The sequence below is a fragment of the Thamnophis sirtalis genome, unplaced genomic scaffold (genome assembly GCF_051295495.1).
Source record: "Thamnophis sirtalis isolate CommonGarterSnake01/CBP01778 unplaced genomic scaffold, rThaSir2_p1.2 scaffold_9, whole genome shotgun sequence".
NCBI lineage: Eukaryota > Metazoa > Chordata > Lepidosauria > Squamata > Natricidae > Thamnophis > Thamnophis sirtalis.
This window is the reverse complement of record NW_028261389.1, coordinates 9,676,324-9,697,346: the sequence shown is the minus strand read 5'-3', so window position 1 is coordinate 9,697,346 and position 21,023 is coordinate 9,676,324. Positions and strand designations below refer to the sequence as shown.

Here is a 21,023-nt window from a genome sequence, read left to right as displayed (position 1 = left end):
CCTCTCTGCTGTTGGCAACCAGCCAGGAGGGGCACGGGTCCAGTACACAAGTGGAGGCACTCACAGCTCTCACCACAAACGCAGTAACCATCCTTACCTTTCACAGAGGCACTGAGTTTTATGAATATGAGCATGATAGTGTAGAATAATCATATCTAAGGACCAGTGGTGGGTTTCCAAAAATTTCGGGACCTCTTCTGTAGGTGTGGCCTGCTTTCCGGGTCCACTGGTGGAACCTCTTCTAACCGGTTCGGTAGATTTGACGAACCGGTTCTACCGAATAGGTGCGAACTGGTAGGAACCCACCTCTGGTTGGCTTGATTGTCAAAAGAAAATATGTGATCGGGTATCCTGATCCTTGATCAGAAGTTAGTAGCAATTGCTAGAAATCCTTTTGCTTTATTTCAGGGTAACCTGTGACAAGCTGTAAAAATCTTAGTCTCCTCCAGGAAACAAAATGCAGAGATTGAAAGGGTAGCAACTAATTTACTAGCCTCGATGTTAAAAGGGGCTTAAAACGTATCCGCGTATTTCCCCGTGTGCTCAACGGACGTTTGCTATCCGCTAAATAAAATGCTGCAATCAGGGTTATCCCAAGATATTTTGATGCCTGAAGCAACAACGAAATGTTACACTACTCCGACACCAATTATTGCCTTTATCTGCCCATGAAGCACCTTGCTATACGGCAGAGATGGGCTAGCTCTGTTTGCAATTACCTTTCCCATCTTCTGAGGAAGGAACGCTGCTTTTGAAACCTGCTTTTACCTGTGTCTTTTATAACAAAGGTGTTTTTGTGTTTGGAGTACCCTCTTCTTTTAAGAAGAAAATTATGTTTTATTGCTCAAAGGCATTGCTTGTAGATCAGAAAAACCCTCTCACTAAAGGATTTGCAAGTGTCTTGTCAAAAGTATAACATGTAACGTTGTTACTAAAAGGAAACAGGTTCTTTTTCAAAACTTTTCCCCCATACTTGACTTTAACTAACTGGTTTGTCCTTTTCATGCACAATTCAGCCGTAGCATCTTCACTTTCTATAAGGCCTTCCTAGGTTTTGTTTGATCAGTGCTTCTTATAAGATTTACAGTAGTGGAAAGGTTGCACATAAAAAGGAGGTGGAGAGGGAGAAGGAAAGGAGGAGGAGGAGGGAGGAAGAGGAGGAGGTGAAGAGGAAGAAAGGGAGGAGGAGGGGAAGAGGAAAAGGGAGGAGAGGAAGGAGGAGAGGAGGAAGGAGGAGGAGGAGAGGAAGAAGGGGAGGGGGAGGAAGAAGAAGAGGAGGAGGAGGAAGAAGAAGAGGAGGAAGAGGAAGAGGAGGAGGAGGAAGAAGGAGAAAAAGAAGAAGAGGAGGAAGAAGAGGAGGAGAAGAAGAAGAAGAAGAACAATAACAACAACAACAACAACAACTTAGAACTGAGGAGAAATTTCCTGACAGTTAGAACAATTAATCAGTGGAACAACTTGCCTCCAGAAGTTGTGAATGCCCCAACACTGGAAGTCTTTAAGAAGATGTTGGATAACCATTTGTCTGAAGTGTTGTAGGGTTTCCTGCATGAGCATGGGGTTGGACTAGAAGACCTCCAAGGTCCCTTCCAACTCTGCTATTGTATTGTAAGAAGAAGATGATGAAGGAGGAGGAGGAGGAGGAGGAGGAAGGGGAGGAGGAGGAGAGGAAGAAGGAGAGGAGGAGGAGAAGAGGAGGGAGGAGGAGGAGAGGAAGAAGGGGGGAGGAGAAGGAGAAGACTTTCAAAATATGATGGTTTTAATTTGAGATCAAAACATTACAATCACGGCTTTTGGGTTTGCTGTTTGTTTTTGAGATCCGTTTCAAAGTTGAGATGTCCTTTTAGGTTTGAACCCTTCTAACTCTGCTGCTTAAAATGGCCAATTTTTCTTCCAAGCTCGGAGCAAAGCATTGTTCTTTACAGCTTTTTTTTAAAAAATCACAATTGTTTCAAACTCACCATGAAAGCACTACCCCTCTGTGGTATCACAGTGCACGCCCAAAGGGGTGGAATTTGCAGGAGATTGGTGCAATACTTTGACATTTGTCTACTTCTCAGGAATCCACTGGACTACTGTACTGCATTGTATGCCTTTTGAGGAAAGGATGGCACCACAATTAGCGCAAGGTGCAATTAATCACGGCCTGTTAAATGGCTTGTATTAGGTCTGCACTTTGTCAGGTGTCCTTGCTCTGAGTTTCTTTCCAAAACCAGTTAGAATAGAATAACAGAGTTGGAAGGGACCTTGGAGGTCTTCTAATCCAACCTCCTGCTTAGGGAGGAAACCCTACACCACTTCAGACATATGGTTATCCAACCTCTTCTTAAAAACTCCAGTGTTGGGACATTTACAACTTCTGGAGGCAAGTTGTTCCACTGATTAATTGTTCTAACTGTCAGGAAATTTCTCCTTAGTTCCAAGTTGATTCTCTCGTTGATTAGTTTCCATGCATTGCTTCTTCTCCTGCCCTCAGGTGCTTTGGAGAATAGCTTGACTCCCTCTTTTTTGTGGGAACCCCAGAGATATTGGAAGACTGCTATCATGTCTCCCCTGGTCCTTCTTTTCATTAAATTAGACATACCCATGTCTGGACCGAATGTAATTTCTAATATTGGATTTTCCCCCTTACCAGAGGAAGACCCCTTGTGGAGTACTGTGAAGCCATTACCATGGCAACTCCACTGTGCTGTACAGTAGAAGTCATTTTATGGCAGTACAGTAGAAGCCATTTTAAGGCACACAGGCTATATCTTAACAGAACACACAATTGAAATCACTTGAGGCATTCCGGAGTTATGCTGGAACATACACACACACACACACACACACACACACACACACGTGTGTGTGTGTGTGTACATGTACATACACACATACATAGACATATTCTGTAAATGCACACTAAATAAAAAATATTCTTGCTAGTATTCCACAGTTATCTATTCTCTAATAGTATAGCATTTGCAATTCTTTGTGCGGAGTTATTGTTTAAGGGGAGAGAGATCATGGTGGCACCCAACACTTGCGTGCTTTCTCCCACAAAATTACCATTTTTTAAATACTGTTTCGATGCCAGAATCCCCCTTAAAATTTTAATTCTTCATAAGATGCTCTTAGGCTACTTGATTCCTTATTCTATTGATTCCTACACTATTCTTTCAGTATTTTAATCTTCTTACTTTAATCCTTTTGTCTTCCTTTTTTTAAAAAAAATCATTTTTTTCTCCCAAAGCCTAGAATCCTTTTTCTTTTCCATCCAGCATTACTTTCCTTCTGCTCTCCTGTTTTAGCCAATACCAGATGCCTATTTATTAATTTTTTGAGGAATTTGGATTTCCGTCTTTAATTCCACTGTTTCAGAATGTGACTAGACAAACCCTGTGACCCCTTAGGTCAGTGAGGGCCAACCTTTTTCACCTCGGGTGCCAAAAGCACATGCGCACACATGCCCACGCCCATGTGCGCGTCTCACACACACACACACCTGTGCATGTGCACATGGCTTTTTTGGAGCTTGGCGAGGGTGAAAACCGCCTCCCCCACCCCCCGCCCCAAAGGCCCTTAGGAGGCCAGAAACGACCCATTTCTTGACTTCTGATGGGCCTGGTAGGCCCATTTTTCACCTTCCCCAGGCTCAGGAAGCTTTCCTAGGGCCTTGGGAGGGTGAAAATGGCCCTCACCCCATGGAGGCTCTCCGGAGGCTGAAAACGCCTTCCCAGAGCTCTATACTTACCTGGCTTCGCGAAGGAAAGGGAAGGGAAGGGCAACTAGAGCAACAGCTCACATGCCTGCTGATATGGCTCCATGTGCCACCTGTGGCAGACATGCCATAGGTTCGCCATCACAGCCTTAGATCATTCTTCTTGCCGCATATAATAGAGGCTTGTGCATTTTTCCCTCCCCTGAGGGTCTTCTGGAGAGACCCAATGAAGCCTCCTCTCCCTCCTCCGCCTCCTCTTCCTCCACCTCCTCCATGAATCTCCGTGGAACTGCCTGCCACTTTGTTGGCAGGAAGGGAAAAAGGGACTGTGAGGAAAACTGCATCTTCACTACCCCATTCTGGCATGTCCCCATTGGGCTTCCCCATCCAGGTTTTAGAGGTTTAGAGTTTAGGTTAAAAAGGTTTGGGTTAAGAGGGCATAGCCATTACATCTTTAGACAGCGCTGGCTCTTCAGCTTTGAAATGGAGATGAGCATCGCCCCCTAGAGTCAACTAGCACATATGTGTGAGGGCCCCCTTTATCTTTACCTCATCCCAGTGGTGGATTTCAATGTTTGTTAGAACCTCTTCTGTAGGTGTGGCCTGCTTTGTGGGAGTGGCTTGCTGGTCATGTGACCGGATGGGAGTGGCTTGCTGGCCTTGTGACTGGGTGGGAGTAGCTTGTCAGCCATGTGACTGGGTGGGTGTGGCCAACTTGTAAAATGTGGTGAAACTCGCTTAACACTCTTGCTTAGCAACCAAAATGTTGGCTCAGAAACTCTGGCATTTGAAGCACGCAAGTCTTAAAGCTATCAAGTTCCAGGACCCTTGCACCCCTAACCCTTTAGAAAAAAAACCCCAGGGGTGTTCAAACTTGACAGCTTTAAGACTTGCGGACTTCAACTCCCAGAATTCCTCCTCTCGCTCTTCATCTTGATGATGTGCGGACGGGCGGGGGGGGGGAGTTGGAACCAGTTCTAAACAGCACTGTAGATTTGTGGAACCTCTTCTATAGAAGAGGTTAAAACTGGTAGGAACCCACCCCTGCCTCATCCATGCATCAGAGGAAAGAGATTCAGAAATTCTTAGATTTGAAGAGCGATGTCCCAAAGGTGCTTTTTCAAGAGGCAACTGAACCAGTGGTGGGTTGCTCTTACTGTCGATACTGGTACGCTGATCGTGGTCTGTTTGTGCCAGCGCCAGACATGCGCTGCGCACACATGAACAATCCACCGCCCCTGCAACAACCAGCTGCTTGTTGGAGTTCGCGCATGCACCGCACGCTATGGGCCTGTGCCCACTTTGCTGTTTCTATAAAAAACGGTATAGAGCGCAGGCAGGCAAACAAGCCACCGTACTGGTACGCTTTCAGCTGCACCAGGCCACTACCGGTATGACTGTACTGGGCCGTACCTGCAGCAACCCACCTCTGAACTGGACTTCCTGGTTTTTCTTTGAAGACGTTTCGCTCAGTGGTGGGATTCAAAGAATTGAACAACCGGTTCTATGCCCTAATGACCAGCTGGGTAGGCGTGGCTCGGGGGGGTCATGCGACCATGTGTGCATGGCCAACTCAAGGTCATTCACGTCAATGGGCGCTTCACCTTAGTGGTTAAATGCAGCACTGCAGGCTACTGCTAGATCAGCAGTTCAGCGGTTCAAATCTCACCGGCTCAGGGTTGACTCAGCCTTCCATCCTTCCGAGGTGGGTAAAATGAGGACCCAGATTGTTGGGGGCAATATGCTGACTCTCTGTAAACCGCTTAGAGAGGCCTGAAAGGCCTATGAAGCGGTATATAAGTCTACTGCTATTGCTATTGCTATTGTTACAATGTAATAAGGGTTAACTGGAGGGGCAGTTTCTGTAAGCAGGGCAACAAAGATTAGGCTAGAAACAACACCAGAATGTTTCCTCCCTGCCTTCCTTACAGGATTAGCCCTGTAAAGTGGGGGGGAAAACCAAAATGAGATTTCTTCCAACCACCGGTTCTCCGAACTGCTTAGAAAGTTAACAACTGGTTCTCCCGAATAGGTGCGGACTGGATGAATCCCACCACTGGTTTCGCTTCTCATCCAAGAAGCTTCTTCAGCTCAAAGAAGCTTCAAAGAAAAACCAGAAAGCCCAGTGGCCTCTTGAAAAAGCACCTTTGGGACAACCAAGACCTGGATGGCTGAGGATCTCCGTAGACATTAGCAGAAGTAGTGGAGGAAAGATGTAATGTGTTAAACAGGCACGGTAGTGGTGCTAATGGTGGGAATGAAAAAAAAAAGGTAAATTGAAGGAATAAAGTGATATTTTCTTGGTGTGGGGGAGAAAGAGGAGAACTATTCTACATTGCAACATTTTGTGGCATGTCCTGTTTATCCTCTTAAAAACTGAGCGATGGAAGATCTTTGCCTTTGAAAAAAAAATCCCCTTTTGTACAATTGCCAGCCGAGCTCCTAAAATTCCCTTGCAATTGCTTGAGACGTTAAAAAAAGAAAAGAAAAACCCTAACGGATGATTGAATGGATCTTTAAAAGGAAAGCTAAATTAAATATTATCTTAATCCACAATAAAACATACTCTCTTGATTACCTTCTCCCTTCTCTCCAAGGCTTATTAAATAAGTAAATAGTTGCGGTGAATATTGTTATAATTGTTTCCTCCTTTGATTTTTCATTTCCTTTCTTGTCATCATTTTTCAACAGCCGCCACAGCAGCTGTAAAACAGACCTTTCAACAAGCTCATTAATTGCATGGAAATTAATCTGTTTCTTAAAAAAAGAAAAGGGGGGGAAAAAAGAAAGGCAAATAAGAGAAACTCAGAGACATCTATATGCAGAGATCCATGTTAGTTTTCTCCCTGTGGAGCGAGTCCCTTTCCCTAACATCCCATCGGTGAAATTCACAGGGACGGGTTGAGCCCACTTCAGAAGTTCTAGAAAACCAGAACTTGCATCTGACTTCCCACTGAGCATGTTTCGCTAGGGCCGCACATCCAAATGTGTGGGAATTTTCATACAAAACGTTTACAACTGAGAAATGGGCTTTCCCCCCCCCTAGCCACAGTGCTAGAAGGAAAGCTGGGCCAAAAAGCACAGTAGTTGTTGGATTCCTGCTGCTTCTATCTCTACATCTATTTTGAAGTTTCTGGTTAATTTCAAAATATATCCTTCCCAGCTGGAAGGTGCGTATCTTTTTCCTTTACTATATAAGGTGAACACCCCAAAACGGGGGGGCTCAGATTTGCTCACTATATATTTGTGTTTGCAGCTATTATGCTCTTAAAAACCCGCTCCTTGTTTTAGAAAGAGAGCAGGGAGGAGGAAGAGAGAATATATTAATACCTAACTTTTGATCTTGCCTGGCTGGTTACTCCTGCAGGTGGCCGGGAAGAGTTAGTCAGATTTGGTTCAATCCATATTCCTTCTGGAGCGTTCACTTTAAATTGTCTCCATCTAGTGGTCCAGCATCTATGAGAAGGGTGGCACGAGACTGAATTCTTCGACCCAGAATGATCAATTGCATAGCAAATGAATTGCACCAAGAGCCCACAATAAGGAGCTGGTTTTTCGAGGGTCTCAAAGGGTCTCTGTCCCCCACTCCAAATAGTCTGAGAGTGTTCTAAGGGAGTGGTCACCAACTGGTGGTCCGTGGACCGTTGGGGGTCGGCGAGAAAATGTTGGTGGTCCGCAGAAAAAATATTTGCATTTTTTGTATTGCATTAAATTAGAGGTCATCAAGTTACGACCCCTGAGATGGATACGTGCAATGAATGTTTGTGTTGCTGCAGTGAGTCTCACCCTTCAGGGTCTTCTTGTGTGGGTCGAAGGAGAGTATACATTCTGACTTGGGGTCTGCTTCAGCCTCCTTTGCTTTGGGCAAAGACTGGAGGGAAGCGCCACTGGTGGGAAAGAGCCAGAGGACCTCGTTCCAGTGGGATTGCATCATTGCCGGGAACTGGCTGACCATCTCAGCCTGCTAAGCCTCCAGGCACCAGTACCTGGCCTTACACTCCCACAGGTCTTCCCTCTGCTTGGAAAGCCTCTGCTCGTAGTCCTCAGTGAGGTGCTTCTGCTGAGCCTCCTTCATGGCCAGATCCAATTTGAACTGAGCCAGCTGTTTTGCTAACTCTTTCTCAGAGTGGCTGCTTAGCTCCAACAACTGCTTCCTGTTGGGGCCCTAAGAAGCCCGTGGTTGGGAGGGGAGGGGTGAGTAGAGGCCGGCGAGGCACCCCTCCATGAATGCGACATCGAGTTGGCCATGCCCACCCAGTCACCTGACCACCTAGCCACACCCACTCAGCCGATCATTAGGCAGATCATATTAATGGTCCGCAGGATTTAAAATTATGAATTTGGTAGTCCCTGAGATCCGAAAGGTTGGTGACCCTTGTTCTAAGGCAGTGAAGCAGCGTCCTTCCATCTCTCCTTCAGGCAGAGAGCTAGTGCACAAGAGACTTTTGCTACAAACATGCCAGTCTCTAGTTAAGGAAAACCTGGGCTGAAAAAATCTGGCCACCATTAGAAGTTACTAAACATCTTTCAGGCCAGATATTTCAGCCCTACTTTGAAGATACATGTCTAGCTGTTGCTGGGATTCTATCTTGAGGAGCTTCAAGCTGTTATCCCTAGTTCCTCATTTCATTAGACTAGACCAGAGTTGGTGAACCTTTTCGGGACTGAGTTCCCAAATGGGAGCGCACACATGCATGCATGCACGCATGCCAATACACACACGCACACACTGGAAGCTGGAAGAGCAGGCTCCCAGTGCGCATGCAGACGCCAGGAAGATGATCTTCTGGTTTCCGGAGCATGCATGGACACCAGCCACCTGGTCTTCCGGTTTCTGGCATGCGTGCGTGCAAGAAGACCAACTGCCCGATGCACACACTGGGAATATCTGGTTTCTGGCATGTGCACTGGACACCTGGTCTTCTGGTTTCTGGTGTGCATGCATGCGTGAGGAGCAGCTGGCAGGTGCGCACGTGCCCACCAGAAACCGGAAGATCATGTTCCTGGCACATGTATGCGCATCGGGCAGCTGCTTTTCTAGTTTCTGGTATTCCCGCGTGTGTGAAGACCAGCTGGCCAGTGCGCTGGAACCCAGAAGGGCAACAGGTGACGGCTCGTGTGTCCTGAGAGATGGCTTAGTGTGCCATTTCTGGCACACGTGCCATAGGTTCGCCACAGTGGTGGGTGTCAAAATATTTTAGAACCTCTTCTGTAGGTGTGGCTTGCTTTGTGGGAGTGGCTTGCCAGCCATGTGACTGAGTGGGCGTGGCCAACCTGTAAAATGTGGTGAAACTCAATTAACAATGCTCTTGCTTAGCAACCGAAATGTTGGCTCAGAAACTCTGGCATTTGCAGCATGCAAGTCTTAAAGCTGTCAAGTTACTGGACCCTTGCACCCCTAACCCTTAAAAAAAAAAACAAGGGTGTTCAAACTTGACAGCTTTAAGACTTGTGGACTTCAACTCCCAGAATTCCTCCTCTCGCTCTTCATCTTGATGATGTGCGGACGGGCGGGGGGAGGGAGCTGGTTCTAAACGGCACTGTAAATTTGTGGAACCTCTTCTATAGAAGAGGTTAGAACTGGCAGGAACCCACCCCGGTTCGCCATCACAGGACTAGAGATACCCAGTTCCTGCAACCATTCATTGTACATTTTATCCTCCAGTCCCCTAATCAACTTTGTTGCTCTTCTGTTGGGACTTTTTTTGGCGCTGATATATGATTTATGTGTATTTGTTTCTACATATATCACTATTATCTTATAGAAACAAAGCAATACTCAATTGGAAATTAGGCTACTTTTAAAAAAAAACTTGGCTTGCTTTATTAGTGGCAATGTTTTTATTTCATAATTCTTCCTTTGGATTATCAAGGTTTTAACACTGATTATTCAAAATGTAAAAAAATAAAAATAAAATACATTTCCTGTAATTATGTTCGATGTTGTGATGTGACAGTGATCTCTTGGAGGGCCAGGGAATGTCAAACACAATGTGGCAAATTTAGTTTTCTAGATAAAAAAAAAGATTTATTTTATTGCCTGGAAGTGCTATAATGCAACTGGCGGAGAAATGTGAACTAATTGATGGGTTAGATGAAAAAAGGTTGCAGAAATGAACAAGCAGGGAACCAAAGGGAGCTTTAAGCAGGGAAAGGTCAGGTATAAGTTTAAAGGAGATTATTTACTATGTGGATATGAAGAGAAGCTCTGGCTTGGTTAGATGTCTCAATTTTCCACTGGATCTCAGAATGAAACGGCATATGAGGCAAGGACTCCAGTGAAAGGGGAGGTCAGAGAAGTGTGTCTTGTAGTGTGTCCTGTATAATTGGCTATATAATGCGTTGAGTTAGCTTGCTAAACTGAACACCAAGTCACACTGAACTGCAGATTATTTTCAAATGTCTAACCAGAAATGAAATGCCTCTCTGTGGAAAATAAAACAAGTCAAACCAATCACAGTTCAGTCATCTGGAAGGGATGATGATGATGATGATGATGATGATGATGATGATGAAGAAGAAGAAGAAGAAGAAGAAGAAGAAGAAGAAGAAGAAGAAGAAGAAGAAGAAGAAGAAGTAGTAGTAGTAGTAGTCATTCACTCAGTTGTTTCTGACTCTTGATGATTCTCTGGTCTCATCTTCCAATCTTGCACTCCTTCTTTGAGTTATTCTATGCTCTAGCTCAGTGTTTCTCAACCTTGGCAACTTGAAGATGTCCGGACTTCAACTCCCAGAATTCCCCAGCCAGCATTCGCTGGCTGGGGAATTCTGGGAGTTGAAGTCCGGACATCTTCAAGTTGCCAAGGTTGAGAAACACTGCTCTAGCTGATGTCAGCCGGATGGTGTTTGGCTAACTTGTTCTTTGGCATCCTGGTTTACTTTTACCGCTTACCTGGAAGGGATCCCTGATTCTAAATTTGGAAACAGAGCTTCTGGGAGAGTATCAGTGTTGTGGGATAATGGGAGAAGCTGTTCTATAATTGCACCTTTTTTTTTTAAAAAAAATCTGTTCTAAATTAATCCAAGGGCCAGATCTTCCAGCAATTTGTCAATTAAAGGGGAGAAGTTAGACAGAACCTTCCAAATGATTGTTTGATTCTAGAATAATTTAGTGTTTAAAGTATAGGTATTCTAGAATACAATCCTGGGTAATCTTGTGGATAAGCAGAATCTTCATGTCAGGCCCCAGGAACCGTGAATGACACTTGGAGATGTTTCCGAGTAGTTTCTTTATTGATGTTCGACTACCGACAGAATCTTGCCAGACTAAAGCAGCTATCTGTATAACTACAGATACACCCTGTGAATAGCTAGGAAGGGGCCAACTTTGCCCTCTTGCTGTCTACAAGGCATTCCAAGATTCTCTGCCTCTTTGCCTTCTGGGAAGCAGCTCCTCTCACTTGGGACTCCAGATTAACATTCCACCCAGGGGTGGGTTCCGGATTCTTTTACTGCCGGTTTACTCAGGGATGCGCTTCGGGCGCTCGGTTGATGCGTGCTATGCGCACATGTCCATGCGCAGAAGCAGAAAACAAAATAGCGCTGCCTATGGTGGTGCCGATAGAACCAGTTCGGGGGTGTGGGCATCTGAGTTACTACTTACTCAGCCAAACCGGTTCTAACTGATAGGAACCCACCTCTGATTCCATCACACTTTGTGATTAAATGAATGAATCAAAATCTGTCAGAAAGCAAAGATAGTATTTTCTTCCCCCCTATGGCAACAGAAACATTATAATCTTATATATTGCCAAATAGGTAATGCAGGTAGTCCTCAACTTATGGCCTCAATTGAGACCAAATTTTCTGTTGCCTAGGGAAATGATGGTTAACTGAATTGTGCCTGATTTTAATACCTTTTTTGCCCCAGTTGTTAAATGAATCGCTGTAGGTATTAAATAAACCATGTGGCCATTAAATGAATCTGGTTTCCTCATTGACTTAGCTTGTTGGAAACCAGCTAGGAAGGTCAAAAATGGTAGTTTAGTTAGTTGGTTTAGTTTAGTTTATTTGTCTTGTATGCCGCCCACTCCTGAAGGACTCCGGGTGGCTCACAATAGACAAGGGAAGGGGGATAAATAGACAAAGACAACACTTTAAAAAACGCAACATTCACAGTTTCCGGGGGGCTGGATGTTTCACAAGCCCCCCCGGCCTGCTGGAGCAGCCAGGACTTGGTGGCTTTGCGGAAGGCTGGGAGGGTAGTAAAGGTCCGGATCTCCACAGGGAGGTCATTCCAGAGGGCTGGAGCTGCAACAGAGAAGGCTCTCCCCCGGGGGAGTCGCCAGCCGACATTGGCTGGCAGATGGAATCTGGAGGAGACTTAACCTGTGAGATCTAATCCGTCTATTGGAGGTAATCAAATGACGCAGGGCAGTAAATACGTACTGGTTGCCAAATGCTCATATTTTGATCCTGTGACTGTAGGGATGCTGTAACAATTGTAACTGCAAGGACCAGTTGTAAGTCACTTTTTTTCCAGTTCTGCTCTAACTTGGAACTGTCGTAAACAAATGTTTGTAAATTGAAGACCGCCTGTAAAAAAATTAGCACTCTGTTTTTCTTCAAATGAAATTGTTCACCTCTCGGGAAGGCCATTTATTGGTGATAATTATATTTGGAACTTCTAGACTTTTGTTAATGTCCTCTGCTTATTGAATTTGGATATGTAATCTACTATCTACTTATCAACAGGTAATATAGATATAGCATTCTTAATGAATCTCACTAAAATACTCTGTGCATTGCAACAATGATTGGAAACTGGCCACACAATGATGCATCCATGCACATAAACACACACAATGATTAAATAATCAGAGACAAAGGGGCTGAGGGACAGGAAAAAGTGGGGGGAAAAAACCCTACTTTCTCTGGTGCAAATTCCCACGATCAGTAGCACTGTTATGGTAAAAACTGAGTAAATTGAGGGGAAGCGGCAAAAAGAAGAAAACCGGGACAGGAAAAGCAGCTATTAACTTGAAGAATAAATAGTATGGCTATTATTAGAACAAGTGAGAACTGATTGGTGGGGGGGTGGATAGTTTCCTGATGTATATTGAATAATAATATCTCCAGTCAACACTGTATACGTGCCCCTAGATTTCTCATTATCAAACACAGTCGGCTTCTAGTCATATTCTCAGAATTTTTTTTTATAACATATCTGGATCCAAGATCCATCTTTACTTTGCTATGCCAGTATCTGCATCCGATCCTTGAAATTCCCCACTATTAAAAAATAAAGTAATTCTGAATATCTAATATGCAACCGGTGTTTGAAATATTATATCAGAGAATTAGATAGTAGGACCCTTTTTCATTGTTAGCATTATCTCTAGTTTGGATTGATTTGCGACCTTCTTTACATCACAGTGTTGATCAATTGATCTGGATCAATGTTCAATTAATAGAATAGAATAGAAAATATGGAATGGGATGGAATGGAATGGAATAGAGTAGAATATATGGCATGGTGTGGTGTGGCGTGGCGTGGCATGGCATAGAATAGAAAATATGGAATGGAATGGAATAGAATAGAATAGAAAATATGGGATGGAATGGAATAGAATAGAATAGAATAGAACAAAATAACAGAGTTGGAAGGGACCTTGGAGGTCTTCTAGTCCAACCCCCTGCTCAGGCAGGAAACCCTATACCACTTCAGACAAATGGCTATCCAACATCTTTTAAAAAACATCCAGTGTTGGAGCATTCACACCTTCTGGAGGCAAGTTGTTCCACTGATTAATTGTTCTAACAGTCAGGAAATTTCTCCTTAGTTCTAAGTTGCTTCTCTCCTTGATTAGTTTCCACCCATTGCTTCTTGTCCTGCCCTCAGATGCTTTGGAGAATAGCTTGACTCCCTCTTCTTTGTGGCAGACCCTGAGATATTGGAACACTGCTATCATGTCTCCCCTAGTCCTTCTTTTCATTAAACTAGACATACCCAGTTCCTGCAACCATTCTTCATACTGTATGTTTTGGTCTCCAGTTCCCTCATCATCTTCATTGCTCTTCTATGCCCTCTTTCTAGAGTCTCAACATCGTTTTTTACATCGTGGCAACTAAATAAGCAATAAGCAATAAGCAGATTGCAATGGAATAACTGTTTCAAAAAAACATTCACATTCTCTGAAATTTGTAGTACATCTGCAATTATAACAAACATATAGAATAACAACAACAAACAACAATAGCAGCAGCAACAACAGTAACAACAACAACAACAACAACATTTGAATGCCTTTGGCATTGACAAAATCCCTATCAGTCAATTGCAACATGAAATTTTACTTGGAAAAAGCTTCTATCCTGTGACAATACCATCAAATGTTCACCTCTGCCTATCCCAGGTCCTTGGGATGAACTCAATGGGTAATTAAAAATGCTGAATTCAGTCTGAACATCTTAACTATGCCACCAACCATAATAATAATTAGTATTTCAATTATAAAAACAGAAATGACAATAGTAAAGGAAGTCAGAGTGCATTAAAATAGACACTCAACAGTGATCACATACATTTAATAAATAAACGGTATCAGGAATGAACTTTATGTGAACTTATTATAAACTTAATGAAATATGCCATTTATAGTGGTAGTCTTTTTGTTATGGGCGGTGCATCATTTAGATTAAATACCACATTAAAAATGAGTAGTATGAGATAAAAGCCATACTTTGAAATGAAATGCAGAGACAGTCTCTGCATACTTTAAAAAAATGGCGGTACAGAAACAACGAAACTGATGCTCCATCCAACTTAAGACTTAAGCTCCATCCAATAGCCCTCTTCGGGTCAGATGGCATTTCAGTCCTTGCCGTTGGCCCAAAGTTACAGGTGGACCTTGACCTACGGCCACAATTGAGCCCAAAATGTCTCTTGTTAAAGTTGTTAAGTGAGTTTTGCCTCATTTTACTACCTTTCTTGGCACAGCTGTTAAGTGAATCACTGTAGTGGTTAAATTGGGTAACAGGGTTGTTAAATGAACCTGGTTTCCCTATTGATTTTGCTTGCCAGAAGGTTACAAAAGACATGACATTGTTACCGCCATAAATATCAGCCAGTTGCCAAGTGGCCAAATTTTGGGCAGACGACCACGGGGATGCTGTAAATGGTTGTAAATATGGAAAATGACCATAAGCCACCGTTTTCAGGGCCATTATAACATTGAAGAGCCAAGGTGGCGCAGTGGTTAAATGCAGCACTGCAGGCTACTGCTAGATCAGCAGTTCAGCGGTTCAAATCTCACCGGCTCAGGGTTGACTCAGCCTTCCATCCTTCCGAGGTGGGTAAAATGAGGACCCAGATTGTTGGGGGCAATATGCTGACTCTCTGTAAACCGCTTAGAGAGGCCTGAAAGGCCTATGAAGCGGTATATAAGTCTACTGCTATTGAATGGTCCAGTGCTGGAAGCATGAGGTACCATTCTGGTATGGTGCTCCGGAGAGCCCGCCCGCCCTCCTTACCTGCAAGAGCCGAGGTGGCGCAGTGGTTAAATGCAGCACTGCAGGCTACTTCAGCTGAACTGCAGTTCTGCAGTTCGGCTGTTCAAATCTCACCGGCTCAGGGTTGACTCAGCCTTCCATCCTTCCGAGGTGGGTAAAATGAGGACCCGGATTGTTGTTGGGGGCAATATGCTGACTCTGTAAACCGCTTAGAGAGGGCTGAAAGCCCTATGAAGCGGTATATAAGCCTAACTGCTATTGCTATTTGAGCTGATTGGGGCTTACGCGCACTGGCACGGAACATACGGCGCCTGTACGACGCTCCGCTGGGCAGCTGGAGCATCGCGGGTGGGAAGTACGCATGTGGTGGATGCCCAGCTCTCTTGTACTGCACCAGTTGCGACGGGATCCGGAACCCACCACTGGAATGGTTGCTAAATGAATATTTGCAAATCAAGAACTCGTTCCGCCCCACGTGCCTAAAATAGCTTCATGTCCCATAATTGTCTTTTAGAAAATAAGGGATCTCTTCCCCCTCCTTTGCCTTATTGCTTTTGAATGTTTCTTTGTTGCTGCTGTTGTTTTTTTGTTTTTTTACTTCCATCCATTGCAAGTGATGTTGGAAACCTAACTAGTTCTGGTTGTACAATATTGAAAGTTACCATAGTGATGAGTAGTGGACACAGCTTCTCCTCCCCCATTCTTTAAATTAAAGAACAGATGCTGAAAAGATTGATCTTGCTGTGACCTCCTTTAAGCTGACATCAACACACTAATTGTTTTCCATTCTTTTCTCCCCAGCCTAAGCTTTGTCCTCCTCTTCGGTCTTGGCCCGTTTTTAGATTAAAGAGCCAGTCACAAAAGCAGGGATGCCTTTTGTGATCTGCAGTATGAGACTATTTATCTCAGATCCCTGTTGGTTCCATTGAGCAGTTAATCATAAAAGTCGAAGAAACAACGTATAATGGGGAAATAAATGTCAGTATTTCAAAACCACAGTGGAAGTTGTTCTGCCAGCCATTATTGGCTGTGGATACCCAACCTTTTATTCATAACCTCATAAACTGAAATCATTTAAGAGTGGCCTGTTAATTAGTGGGTTTCGAGTTAGTAGTACTTCGTCTCAACTTTAGATGTCATTCCAAAAAAAAAAAAAAAAGATTTGCAGAAGCCCCAACTTTTCATCTTTTTATAAGTCTTTAAAGCAGCTGTGTCTTTTCCTGGGATCACACAGCCATGAGATTCCTGGTGGGGAAACATGGCTATTTGAGATGTTTGTATCCAGGTGCTATAGGTGTGCTTCCTGCAGATTTTAGGAGTCTTTTGTTTGGAATCCATTCTGAATCCCTACACAGCACAGTTACGTCATATTGGGTATTTATCAGGGACATATTTAGCATAGCAAAGTTGGAAGGGACCTTGAAGGTCTTCTAGTCCAACCCCCTGCTTAGGCAGGAAACCCTATACCACTTCAGACAAATGGCTATCCAACATCTTCTTAAAAACGTGCAGGGTTGGAGCATTCACACCTGGAGGCAAGTTGTTCCACTGATTAATTGTTCCAACTGTCAGGAAATTTCTCCTCAGTTCTATGTTGTTGTTGTTGTTGTTGTTGTTGTTGTTGTTGTTGTTGTTGTTGTTGTTGTTCTTCTTCTTCTTCTTCTTCTTCTTCTTCTTTTTCTTTTTCTTCTTCTTCTTCTCCTCCTCCTCCTCCTCCTCCTTCCTCCTTAGTTCTAAGTTGCTTCTCTCCTTGATTAGTTTCCACCCATTGCTTCTTGTCCTGCCCTCAGGTGCTTTGGAGAATAGTTTGACTCCCTCTTCTTTGGGGCAGACCCTAATTTATTTTCTTTTATTTTGCCTTTTAAAATACCACCAGCTTTCTTCATAGGGCTTCTCCCTTGGAACTTTTTCTACCCTAACAGACAGACAGGAATCTCAATATTTATTTTTATTTATTGGATTTCTATGCCGCCCGTCTCATTACTAGTGACTCTGGGCGGCCGTCTCAATATCTCATTCACACATTCAAATCGGCGCATCGTATTGCAGTTGTCAGATAATTAACCTTCAATCGTGAAATAACCAGATGTGGGCTGAGTTTTCATAGAACTAAGGGATTTTGGAATGCTTTTTATCATGTTTTAGTTTGATGCGCAGTATTATAGTAATTTGCAATTTTAAGCCCTGGGTAGGCAACCGCCAAAATAAGAAGGTAAAAACCTGGGAAAACATAGACCTGTCATTTGTGACATATTCCTTTTCACAGCAGATTGTAAATTCCAGTTCAGTCCTCCAGCCAGTGAAGAAGAGATGATCTTTTATGTATGTGTGTGTATATCTATATTCCCTGTGTGTCTGTTTTTATCTCTAATAATTATAATAATGCCAACAAGCTGTAATGGAATTAAAACTGTTAAAAACAATGGACTGTGAGACTTAATTGACAGCATGAAAAATTGTCACGGTGAAAAGCAGGGAGTTACATTATAGGATGAGAAATTAGATCTAAAACTGTTGCATTGTGATTCGGTCCTAAAAATGAGCCTACAGTGGACTAACTTAAATGGATGGTTAGGATATTGAATTTAGTAGTTGGAACAGCAAAGTGTACAATGGGCCAAAACACACAGTTGAGGGAATGTAGGAGAGAAGGAAGGGGGGAAGGAAGGAGGAAAGGAAGGGGGAAAGGAAGGAGAGAAGGAGAAAAGAAAGGAGGGAAGGAAGGAAGGAATGAGGGAAGGAGAGAAGGAGGGAAGGGGGAAGGAGGGAGGGAAGGAAGGAGGGAAGGAAGGAGAGTAGGAGAGAAGAAACGAGGGAAAGAAAGAGGGAGGGAGGGAAGAAGAAGTAGGATCGTTGTAAGATAAGATGGATCTATGGGATGGTAAGACAGCAATCTTCAAGTATATTGTCAACTGTAGGGAAAAAATTGTTATAAATACATATTATTAATAACAGTTATGAGATCATATAATTGTGAATGTATATATGAAATTGATAAAATAAAAATAAAATAAAACATACAGTTGTAGTTGATTAGTTAAAGAGTGCTGACTCGTGCATGAGGCAATCTATGCTCTGATTGGTTGCCGTAAGTATAAAGAGGGTGTTTCCCTTTTTTCCCCGCCTTTTTCTTCTGTGTGTTCTGTATGCCATTCGATTTACCTCATGATATTCTTGACTGATTATCTTGTGTTTGTCCTTCCTTCCTTCCTTCCTTCCTTCCTTCCTTCCTTCCTTCCTTCCTTCCTTCCTTCCTTCCTTCTTTCTTTCTTTCTTTCTTTCTTTCTTTCGACAAAGACTGCTGTAAATTTAAATGTTAAATATATTTATGTATGTATATGGACGTGGTGTCTCAGGGCCTAAGACACTGAGCTTGTCGATCAGAAAGGTCCGCAGTTCAGCAGTTTGAATCCCTAGTGCTGTGTAACGGAGTAAGCTCCCGTTACTTTTATATAGCAATAGCAGTAGACTTATATACCGCTTCATAGGCCTTTCAGGCCTCTCTAAGCAGTTTACAGAGTCAGCATATTGCCCCCAACAATCTGGGTCCTCATTTTACCCACCTCGGAAGGATGGAAGGCTGAGTCAACCCTGAGCCGGTGAGATTTGAACCGCTGACCTGCTGATCTAGCAGTAGCCTGCAGTGCTGCATTTAACCACTGCGCCACCTTGGCTCATACTTGTCCCAGCTTCTGCCAACCTAGCAGTTCGAAAGCATGTAAAATTGCAAGTAGAAAAAATAGGGACCACCTTTGGTGGCAAGGTAACAGCATTCTGTGCGCCTTCGGCATTTAGTCATGCCGGCCACATGACCACGGAGATGTCTTCGAACAGCGCTGGCTCTTCGGCTTTGAAACGGAGATGAGCACCGCCCCCTAGAGTCGGGACTGACTAGCATATATGTGTGAGGGGAACCATTACCTTTACCTTATATTTATGTATATATAAAAGACTACAAGTTTGTGTTAGTGTCTCTGACTTCATCTGGACAGCTGCCGGACAATTCCTCGACATTATTTTTTCTTTGGAAACTTATTCAAAAGGCTTTCAGATTTGAAAAGGCAACCCTGTGTAGATTATGGCTTGCCTGAAAGTTTACTAGGATTTGTGTCCCCTTCCTTCTCTGACAGGTTGTGTGATTTTTACATCACCGTATGCTAAGGATTTAATGAGAAGGAAGGAGCAAGACTAAATTCAGAGGACAGTAGCATTTAGTTGCTCTTCCCTTTTAGTCCTTTGGAACTGGTTGTGGTTTATAAAGCATTGAATCAGTGGTGGGTTTCAAATTTTTTTTAGAAGCTCTTCTGTAGGTGTGGCCTGCTTTGTGGGAGTGGCTTGCCAGCCATGTGACCGTGTGGGAGTGGCTTGTCAGCCATGTGACTTGGTGGGCGTGGCCAACTTGTAAAATGTGGTGAAACTCACTTAACAATGCTCTTGCTTAGCAACCAAAATGTTGGCTCAGAAACTCTGGCATTTGAAGCAGGCAAGTCTTAAAGCTGTCAAGTTACAAGACCCTTGCACCCCTAACTCTTTAGAAAAAAAACCCAGGGGTGTTCAAACTTGACAGCTTTAAGACTTGTGGACTTCAACTCCCAGAATTCCTCCTCCAGTCATGTTGGCTCAGAAACTCTGGCATTTGAAGCACTCAAGTCTTAAAGCTGTTCAAGTTACAAGACCCTTGCACCCCTAATCCTTTAGAAAAAAAACCCCAAGGATGTTCAAACTTGACAGCTTTAAGACTTGTGGACTTCAACTCCCAGAATTCCTCCTCCAGTCATGTTGGCTCAGAAACTCTGGCATTTGAAGCACACAAGTCTTAAAGCTGTTCAAGTTACAAGACCCTTGCACCCCTAATCCTTTAGAAAAAAAAACCCAGGGATGTTCAAACTTGAGAGCTTTTAGACTTGCGGACTTCAACTCCCAGAATTCCTCCTCTCGCTCTTCATCTTGATGATGTGCGGACGGGTGGGAGGAGGGAGCTGGAACCGGTTCTAAACGGCACTATAGATTTGTGGAACCTCTTCTACAGAAGAGGTTAGAACTGGCAGGAACCCACCCCTGCATTAAATCCTGAGATCCAACAATTTGCTTTATCTATAGGGCATTATACTTATTTCCCCCATTTTCAAAATTGTCTCTTGTCAGTGTGGGAGAGAGGACTGGGAAAAGGATTAGAAATGAGATTCTGTCTTGAGCCAAGCTGACCATTTTTGCAGAATTTTGCAGAAAATTCTGCTGCACCCCATTTTGGGCCTGGAAAGCCTCCTGCACCAACCTAGAAGCCAAATATGGACGAGGGGGTGCTGTGCGAGCCCCCAAATGCAATGCAAACACTCCCCTGTGCGTGCGCCTCACCCCCCTTCTCGCATGCATGTCTACATCCTTTGTGTTCCCCCCCCCCTCCCCATGCATGCACGGCAGAGATTTTAAAAGTTGAGTACTGGTAGTCCTTGATTCAGAACAGTTCATTTAGCGATCATTCATAGTTACAATGGCATTGAAAAAAGTGGCCTATGGCTGTTTTCCATACTTATTATTGTTGCAGTATCCTGATCAAAATCCAGATGCTTGGCAACTAACTTGTATTTAAGACGGTTGTAATGTCCTGGGATCATGTCATCACCTTTTGCAACCTTCTGACAAGCAAAGTCAATGGGGTGGTCAGATTCACTTAACAACCTTCTTATACATTTAACAACTCTAGTCATTTACTTAACAACTGTGGCAAGAAACGATATAACATGGCCCAAAATTCACTTTACAACTGGGCTCAATTGGTAGTTGTAAGTTGAGGATAATCTGTATACTCTTGGAACTATTTGAGAGAAGCTGTCTTCACCCTCTTCCTTTCAGATGTAACATCCGAAAT

At 43.6% G+C, this 21,023-nt stretch overlaps 1 protein-coding gene across 1 annotated transcript in view; it reads left to right on the top strand.

The window, feature by feature from the left end:
* SOX5 (SRY-box transcription factor 5) overlaps positions 1 to 21,023 on the top strand; it is an 803,583-nt gene that overhangs the window by 151,475 nt on the left and 631,085 nt on the right. The window lies entirely within an intron of this gene.